We start from the raw sequence: 8,759 nt of genomic DNA, 5'->3' as shown, positions 1-8,759 counted from the left end.
CATGGTTTGTGGGTTCGAGCCCCACATTGGGCTCTGGGCCGACAGGGCGGAGCCTGCTTAGGATTCTCTCTCTCCCTCTCATTCTGCCCCTCCCCTGCGCTCTCTCTCTCTCAACATAAATAAACTTACGAAAAAAATTTAGAAGGGAAGTGGTGCCGAACAGCCACCAGACCACCTGGCACCCCTCCCACCCTGCACTCCGGGGGGTGGATAGTCCAGAGAAAACCTACCTGCCACACTGACCCCCCTCAGGTGCCACACCAAGAGTCACACGGGATCGTTAATCCTTGTGACAGCCCTGTGAGAGCCAAGCCTCTGAGAGGCAAAGTGACCTGATAAATGACAGAACGAGGACCGCACCCCAGGGCTGTCTGCACGTGAGCCCGGCCTCTGCCCCTGGATGCTGGCTGGGCTCACCACTGATTGAGTACCCCCGTATACCGGGCAGGGTTCTAGGTGGTTGGAACATGGCAGGAAACGGGAGTTGACGTTTCACTATGGGGAGGGGACACCGAGCCCCCTCCCCTGCAAATATGAATCAGTCTCTGGTGCTCAGTCCTGTGAAGATCCTCGCCTCAGGGCGAGGGGATGGGCGACAGGGTGGGCAGGGGACCTTGAGCAGAGACCTACAGGAAGCAAGGAGCCAAACTTGTGGCCTTATTTGAGGACGGGGCATCGTAGCAAGTGCAAAACCCCTGAGGCGGGCAGAAATGTGGAATGTGCCAGGGACAGAAGAAGGAGCAAGATCCGTGCTGGAGAGGAAAGCTGGGAAGCGAGGTCCGAGAGCAGGTCAGGTGTGTGGGGCCTCCATGGCAGGGGCCTTCGACCGGCTTCTGAGCAAGACGGTCATGAGGAAGTTCTGTGCGGGGAGAGACGAGAGTGCAGACAGGCCACACGCAAAGGTGGTGCAAGGGCCCCAGGGGTACCACGGTCATCCGAGGTCAGGCCCGTGCATACCCGAACGTGAGCCTGGGAACACATGAGTCCAGCGGGGAGCGGGCGTGTGTATCCCTTTGTGCATATATGTGGGTCCCTGCTTGTCTCTAGGGGGCAGCAGTAGGGAATGTCTTTGATTTTGGCTCACTCGCTGTCCGGGCCCCCTGCTTGCCTGACATTTCCACAGAGCTCAGCTCTAGTTTTTATAGTGAATCAAAACAGATGACCCGTGGGACCCGGCAGAGCTGGCGTGTGCTTCTTGGGGACTTGGGTCGAGGGTCTGCCCCCTGGGGGTCTCAGCTGAAGTAGGGAGCACTCCCAGCCACGTGCTGTAAACCCAGAGACCTCCTCCTCCCCCCGGTGACCAAGTTGGATGAGGGCTCCCTCCACCCAGTCAGGAAGACTGATGTTTGATCCCTGCCAACCTTAAGCAATAGCCAGATTCCTAAACCCGAGGGCCTTCAGGAAAAGCCACGTACGCCTTCAGTACTGACTATGGAAAGGACACAGAGCTAGGACTCAGAAGGACCTGAGATCAGATCCCATTTCTGCCACCTCCTACCTCATAATGTTGGTCGGATGACTGCTGCGTCCCCATCTGTGGAGTGGGGACCCACCTCAGGGTGTTATTGTGGGGTCTAAGTGAGCACTCCCTGTGTGCTAAGGGCTCTTCGTGAAGCCACCGCATTTACTCCTCACAATAACCCTCTAAAATGGCTGCTGTCCCCATTTCACAGAAGAGGAAACCGAGGCCTGGGGAGGTGCAGTTACTGACCCCATCATTCAGCTGGGAATGGGCAGAGTCTGGGTTTGGGCCAGGTAGTCCGGCTGTAAAAGCAGCAGCGTGAGACGGGAGAGGAGAAAGCAGGGTGCCTGACTCCTGGTCAGCGTTTGGTCAGTGGTGGTTGTTATTATTGAGGCCGAATCCTATTCAGGATCAAGCTCCTGACCCCAAAGGGTAGCTCGGGGCTCTCTTTTCTCATTTTAAATTTAAAGAAGGTAGTGGAAAAGCACCAGGCGCAGGGGACAGAAGTTCAAACCCGGGCTCTGAGAGTCCTTCACTGTGTGACCTTGTGAGCCTCCACGTGTTCTCATCTTACATGAGGGCGCTCACACCGGCCTGCCTGTGAGGATCAAATGTGTACAAGAGGGCTTCGCTTCCTGTCATGAGTCAACTTGTGCCCTCCCAAAAAGATACATGGAAATTCCAACCCCCGGTACTTCAGAATGTGGCCTTAGTTGATGGCTGTTTGTTGGGAGAGAGAGCAAGAGAGAGAGAGAGAGAGCAAGAGAGAGAAACCAGGGGAGAGGCAGAGAGTGAGGGGGAACCGAGGATCCAAAGCAGGCTCCACGCAGAGCGCCTGACATGGGGCTCGATCTCACGAACTGTGAGATCGTGACCTGAGCCGCAGTCAGATGCTCAACCGACTGAGCCACCCAGACGCCCCAGAATGTGGCCTTATTTGGAAATAGGGTCTTTACAGCAGTAACTGAGTTTAAACAAGGTCATTTGGGTGGGCCCTCATCCAATGTGACTGATACCCTTATCAAAGGGGGAATTTGGATGGGACGGACACACGCAGAGGAAAGACGGAGGAGACACAGGGAGAGCGCCATGTGAAGGCTGGAGCCACGCTGCGGTGAGCCGGGGAACTCTAGGGCAGTCAGAGGCCGGCAGAGGCAAGGCGTGGTCCTTCCCCTGCAGGTGACAGGCGGAGCACCGTCTTCTGGCCTCCACAACTGCGAGACGATACGTTTCTGTCATTCTAAGCAACCCCGTTTGTGGTGCTTTGCCACAGCAGCCCCAGGAAGCTAATACACAGGCTGTGCCAGAACATCCAGAATGCCCTCCGTTTTTTCTGGGGATACAAACACCCCACCCCGCCCACGAACCCTGTGAAGAGACCCAGGCTCACAGAGGCGCCATCGGTGGCCGCGTCACACATCAAGCGGGTGCAGTGCCAGGACTCGAACCCAGGTCTGCCTGACTCCAAAGTCCGTGTTGCTCTGCCTGGCAGCAGAGGCCGAGGCTGGAGGCCAGGCGGCCGGGGGAGCCCGGAGCAGCCCAGGAACCGGGGCGCCGCTCTTCAGCTTTGCTCCGCGGCCTCTCCCCGTCCTCCTCCGCACCCCTGCCCGCCTCCGCGGCCGTTGGGTCTCACGGCCTGGGCCACGGGGCACTTGGAGGGGGAGATGGCGGTTAGTGGCTCACTGGTGTCAGAGCCAGAGCTCCCGGGTTCCAGTCCTGACTCCTGCTGCCCAGTTGTGTGACTTGAGCAAGTCACTGCCCCCTTTCTGAGCCTTGTCTTTGTGAAAAGGGACCAGGAATGGATCTCTGCCTCGCGTGCAGGGAGGTTGTGAGGTCAGGCACAGGAACGAGTTCACGGGATGCTGTAACTGGGGCCACTGCCCAGGCGGGATATAAAGTCGTGCCTGAGGCCACAAGGGTGCTGTGTCCCACACTAGCTGATTGGTCTGGTCTCACCCAGGGTGGGAAGGCAGGTGGGTCAGATTTAGAAGATTCGGAAAGCTCTGAGATGGATTGGGATATTTCGTGGTCATAATTTATCAAGTGCTTTGTGCCTCATTTTTGTTTTCATGCAGTTTTCACAAGAGCTCTGCAGAGGAGGTGATGTTGGTCCCATTTTATGGATGCGGAAACTGAGGCTCAGAGAGATGAAGTTTGCCTCAGGTCACAGAGGCGGGAAGGGCCAGGACCAGGGTATGAGGCCGGGCCTAACTCAACACACCCGTGCTCTTTCTGCTTCACAGAAGCTCCTTCATGCCAATACCAGCCTGATGGTTGGCGAACACTGGGCTGGGACCCGGAGAAGGGAAGGAACTTGTCAGAGGCCACACTGAAGGGCTGGGGCCAGACTCAGGTCCAGGCTTTCCTTCTTCAGAGAGCTGGGTCGAAGGGCAGCTGCCCATGCACTTAGCAAACCTCGATCGGTCTAGAGCCTTCGGCCGCCCGTCCTGGTATGGAGGAGGCAATGTGGGGCCATCGGGCAGAGGCATCGAGGCTGGCCTGAGACATAGACCAGAAGAGGGCCAGAAGGTGAGGTCCAGGCAGATCTCTGCCTACAGCGTTGTGCCCCAAGGTGGCTCTGTCAGGGGAGGCCTCGGCTGGGCTGGGGGTGCCAGGCCAGTGTTTCTGGCCCATGATGATGATGTCCCTGGAGCGTGGTGTCTGTCCCAGCCCCGCTGGGTCCCCTGGGGCAGTAAAGGCCCCATGCCTCCTCACTTGCACTGCCGCAAAGAGAGAGCAGGAGAGAGAATGTCTTGAATGCTGCTTTATTGCAGTAAGTTTGTCGATTCAGCTCATTACATTTCATTAGAATTATTTAATTAGAATCTTAATAAAAGAGTAAAGCAGGAAGGAGGCTGAGGAGCGGAGGTGGGGAAATCCGTGCTGAGCGTGTGAAGTAGACCCAGCTGGGGAAGTGGGGCGGCAGGAGAGGGGACTGGTCCCGCTGAGGACACCGGGCATGTGGAGAGGGGTCGGACCCATTTCCCGCCCTCACGGGAAACAGACAAGACGCCAGACAGTTACAAGGCCCAGCGCTGGGGACTCCAGTGGGGGAAGCAGAGATCACTGTGCCAGCCATAGAGGGGGCGTCTAGCCTGGCGTGGGGTTAGGAAGGCTTCCTACAACAGGTGACACCTGAATGTTGAGTTGGAGGTTGGAGTTTTACGAGGAGGGGAGGGGCTTGAAGCAGGTTTGGAGAGAAGGCAGTGACTTTGAGGCTCCTGGCGGGGTGGGGGGCGGGGGGCAGGGCGGAGTGGAGTTCTGGAGCCAGGACCTGGAGCTGGGTAGCTGGGCTGGTTCCCCATCCCAGTGCCACCACTGGGGACTCTGGCAAGTTATGCCACCCCTCTGAGTCTCATTTTCCTCATCTGTGGAGGGGGCAACAGTGGCACCCACCTCGTAAGGGCTGTTCTGTGATTAGATGAGCTGATAGGTGGCCAACGCTGTGTGCATTAGCTGTTAGCGTTATCCTTCTTCTCCCTCCTCCTCCTCCTTCTTTAAATGTTTATTTATTTATCTTTGAGACAGAGAAAGAGAGAGAGAGGGAGCGATGAACAGAGGGAGGGAGAGCGAGAATCCCAAGCAGGCTCTGCACTGTCAGCACAGCGGGGCTGCCCGGGAGCCCATGAACGCGGAGATCATGACCTGAGCCGACATCAAGAGTCGGATGGTTAACGGACAGAGCCACCCAAGTGCCCCAGGATTATCTTTCTTATTATCCAAGTGGAGATTTCCAGGGCTGGTCAGGTACGCACGTCTGGGCGGGAACTTGTTTCTGGTAGTGAAGCCACGGGTTGTGGGTGGGCACCCTAAGACGGGGTGGCAGGTACAGGTGCCACCCATCATCTCCACTCCCTCTTTCCTCATTCCCTGAAGGCCCCATGTTGTTCAGAGACCCGCCCTCCACACAGCCCGTGCTCTTCAGGGCAGCTGACCTGACTCCAGCTCCAGAGCGGGATCTGGTGAGACTCCGCCAGTCGGGTCATGGCACTCCCCCAGGTTCCGGTGCTCAGCGAGGCTGAAAAGCTGACCTGGTTCCGTGGTCGGGGGAGCGAGATTCGCCCCCTCTCCGTCTTCAGGACACACACCAAGAAGCACGTGGCCCCACTGCCACCCCTTAGGGAACCAGGCCTAGCAGGAAGCGGGTCTGTGCTGGTATCCCGCCTTTCCAACTGAAAAAAAAAAAAAAGGGAGAAAGGCGCCGATTTGTAGCGTTTGCTGATTTCCACGGTGTAAATATCCCCTTCAGGGCCAATTGCAAGCTGCCAACAGGATGTCCCTGAACGCACGGCCGGCCATAGAGCACCTGCAAGCCCGCATAAGCCAGCTCCAGCACCGCTGGATGAAGCCGACCCCGAGGCAGGCAGAACTGAGAGAGAAAAGCAGTGGTGCCCCGAGGGCTCTGGGAGCTGCTGGCGACTGTGCCCTGCCCAGGACCCCCCCCCCCCGCCCCACCCTGAGCTTCCTCTTTCCCAGAGTGTTCAGTCACCTGCAGCCAAATGCATCCCGTGTGCTGCAGGGTGAGGAGCGAGAAGGGACCCGGGGACCAGCCTTGACCCGTGGGCGTTAATGCGGCAGAGGAAGAGGAGGCTGTGAACCCAGCTGCCACTGTAGTTTGGCAATGCCAAAGGTCACGTTTGCATTCAGGTTTCCTCACACTTAAACCTGCTGCAGTAAAAGATAAGAGAATTTCCTAGCTCAGCTGTAGGAAAAAAAAAAGTTCCTAGGCTCCAGTCCACACCCGGAGCCAAGAATTTAGGGATGGAAGCTGTTATTCTTTTAATTGTCCAGTCTCATGGAAGCGGCTGCCCGATCTTTAAGATCTCTGTGCCGTTCATGTGTTCAATGGCAGGAGCAATTCAGGCCCTCCAAGCTATGCCTTCAATGGCACTTTTTTCCAGATGGCCACAGGCCATAATGTAATTCATTAATTTAATTTAATTAGCTGTTTCACCACGACATACCACAGCCTGCTAGATTCTCGTCCCTGGATACTAACTGGATTTTTGCTACCTTCAGCCCCAGCTAAACCAGATAATTATCTTCCCCATTTCCCTGAGGGTGTGTTGTCTGAAACCCACCCCCTCGGACCAATTTCTAAACCAGTCAAGTTTTTTTAGGTGGAAACAACAGAAACTGACGCTCACTGATTTAAGCAGAGCAGGAATTTCCTGGAAGGGCACCAGCCGGGCTCAGGAAAGGGCAGGCGGCGGAGGAGGCTGGCAGCTTAGGACGCGTCAAGGGGCCCCTGGAGATGTCTGGTTCTGATGCTGCTGCCGGGGCCCCCATCGCTGGGTGTCACGGCCTGGGCGCAGCGGCTGTCCCCCACGAATGATCTCCGCTGTCCTCTGCAGCACCGTGGTCATCCCCGAATCCAGGGCGGGCTCCTGACTGACAAGTCAGGTCACATGCCTGCTCCTGGCGGATGGGGCGAGAGGGTCAGCCCCGGCATTGGGACGACAGCCGCCTCCCTATAGGGTTCACCCCATGAGGTAGTCCCCCGAACAAGCAAAGGGTTTGGATGCCGAACAGGGAAGAAAGAACCCATAAAACGGCAAATGCTCCCCTGGGCGAGGCACCGTGCTAACATTTTGCCTGCCTTACCTTTACTCTTTCTCCATTCTCTTTTGAAGGGTGTTACTTTTACCAACATCATCCGACAGCTGGGGAGACAAGCTCTGGGTTTCTTTGGCATTAATAAACCTGGATTTTCAGGGGTGCTGTGAGGACCAGCCTGGACCATGGATGCTAGACGGCTCAGAGCCAGGTTTCTAGAGCGGTTGTCCGAAATTTAGGCCAGCCTTGGGCTCTGGGCCTTGCACAGGCGGAAGGAGCCTATCCAGTCTGGGCACTTCCTTTTTTTTTTTTTTTTTTTTTTTATTTATTTATTTTTGAGAGAGAGCAAGTGGGGGAGGGGCAGAGAGAGGAGGGGACAGAGGATCCAAGGCGGGCTCTGTGCTGAGGGGCTGACAGCGGTGGCCTCCTGCAGGTGGCCCAGGTCTCCCCCAGCAGACTAGGAGTTCCTGAATCTGAGATGCTCTCCCTCTTAGGCTGGGGGGAACCTTCCAGTGACGTGACACCTCTTCCAACAGGTCAGGAGGTTGTGTGCGCAGGGCTGTGTCTCCCCCCTTGGATTGGGGCATCGCAGGGTGGGATGTCTCTTCCCTCAAACCAGGCAGGGCTGAGTGTTCTCAGAGGTCAGTGTCCGCTGAGCCATGCAGATTGGGACTCACGGAACTGGATGGAGCTTGAGTACCTTCAAGGGGAAGTTGAGACCCAGGGAGGGGCAGGGACCTGCTGAGTTCATCCCCCCCCTGGGAGCAGCAGACTACTCATCATCTCCAGGAGGATCCCAGGACTCCTGCCTCCCAGCCAGGAGGAATTCGGGTGACAGGGTGAGGTGTGGCCTCCGGAATGAAGCTCCCGGAGCCAGGCAGGAGGAGGCAGCCCTGTGGGGCCCCGGGCTTGGCCCTAAGCTGCCAACCCCGCCCATTGGAAGTGCCTCCTGTTGTTCTGTCCTGTACGTCTGAGTCCTTGGCCGGGCTCCTGGGTGATTGCCTCATCCCACTGAGGCCAACAGATGTGCACAGCTGGAGGAGGGGCTGTGCGTGGAATCCAGCCCTGCCCGTCATGGGCCTGGGCCGCAGGAGATGGAAATCTGGGTTCTGGTCCTGACCGCCATCTTTCCGTGGTTGTGTAGCCCCGGGCAGGGCCATGGCCTCCCTGGGCTTCAGTTTCTTTTCTGTCTAATGAAGGAGGCTCTTCGTCCGTACGTTAGATGTTGACTGAGGACCCACGATGTGTCGGCTCTGTGCTGGGCCCTGGGCTCGAGCCAGACCCAGTGGTCCCTGCCTTCAAGGAGTCTATGCTCCAAGGGGAGCTGACATTGAGCATCTGTAGTCAGTTTAATGAGCAACCTGATTACAGGGGTTAATATTAACAGCAAACAGTTCCATTTTTCTCCAGTCACTGGCCCCAACTGTTCAGTGGCAGATCCCAGGGTGTTGTGGTCACATTCAGTTATTACACGGCCATCTGTTTGAGATCCTAATCCCAGGGCAATTCAAAGCTTTCCCTTCCTTTGTTTTCAGATAACAGACTTATGGGATATGGAGTGTGTGTGTGAGTGTGCACGTGTGTGTGTGCAGCATGGGTGGGGGGGGGGGCAATGGGTTCTCCAGTACCTTAGAGGATTTGGGAGTACACAGTCTCATTCTGGGATACTTCCCTCCCCTTCCATTTTTTTTTTCAAATTTAAAATTAAATTTTTATTTTTAAAAATTGAGGTAAAATATAT

The 8,759-nt window shown here is 56.5% G+C and overlaps 1 long non-coding RNA gene across 2 annotated transcripts; it reads right to left on the bottom strand.

Moving 5' to 3' along the window:
• Positions 1 to 4,581: 4,581 nt before the first annotated feature.
• Positions 4,582 to 6,116, bottom strand: LOC131505255 (uncharacterized). Of its 2 annotated transcripts, none has more exons than XR_009258333.1 (3): positions 5,952 to 6,116; positions 5,398 to 5,634; positions 4,582 to 4,979 (listed from the first exon to the last, which is right to left on the bottom strand). It is a non-coding gene; the product is annotated as an uncharacterized LOC131505255 (long non-coding RNA). The 2 variants fall into 2 exon arrangements; XR_009258334.1 differs by lacking the exon at positions 4,582 to 4,979 and adding an exon at positions 5,022 to 5,107.
• Positions 6,117 to 8,759: the final 2,643 nt, after the last annotated feature.

This window comes from Neofelis nebulosa, chromosome 2, assembly GCF_028018385.1.
Source record: "Neofelis nebulosa isolate mNeoNeb1 chromosome 2, mNeoNeb1.pri, whole genome shotgun sequence".
In the NCBI taxonomy this organism is placed as follows: Eukaryota; Metazoa; Chordata; class Mammalia; order Carnivora; family Felidae; genus Neofelis; species Neofelis nebulosa.
The sequence above is the reverse complement of the archived record's forward strand: the minus strand, read 5'-3'. Positions and strand labels throughout refer to the sequence as shown.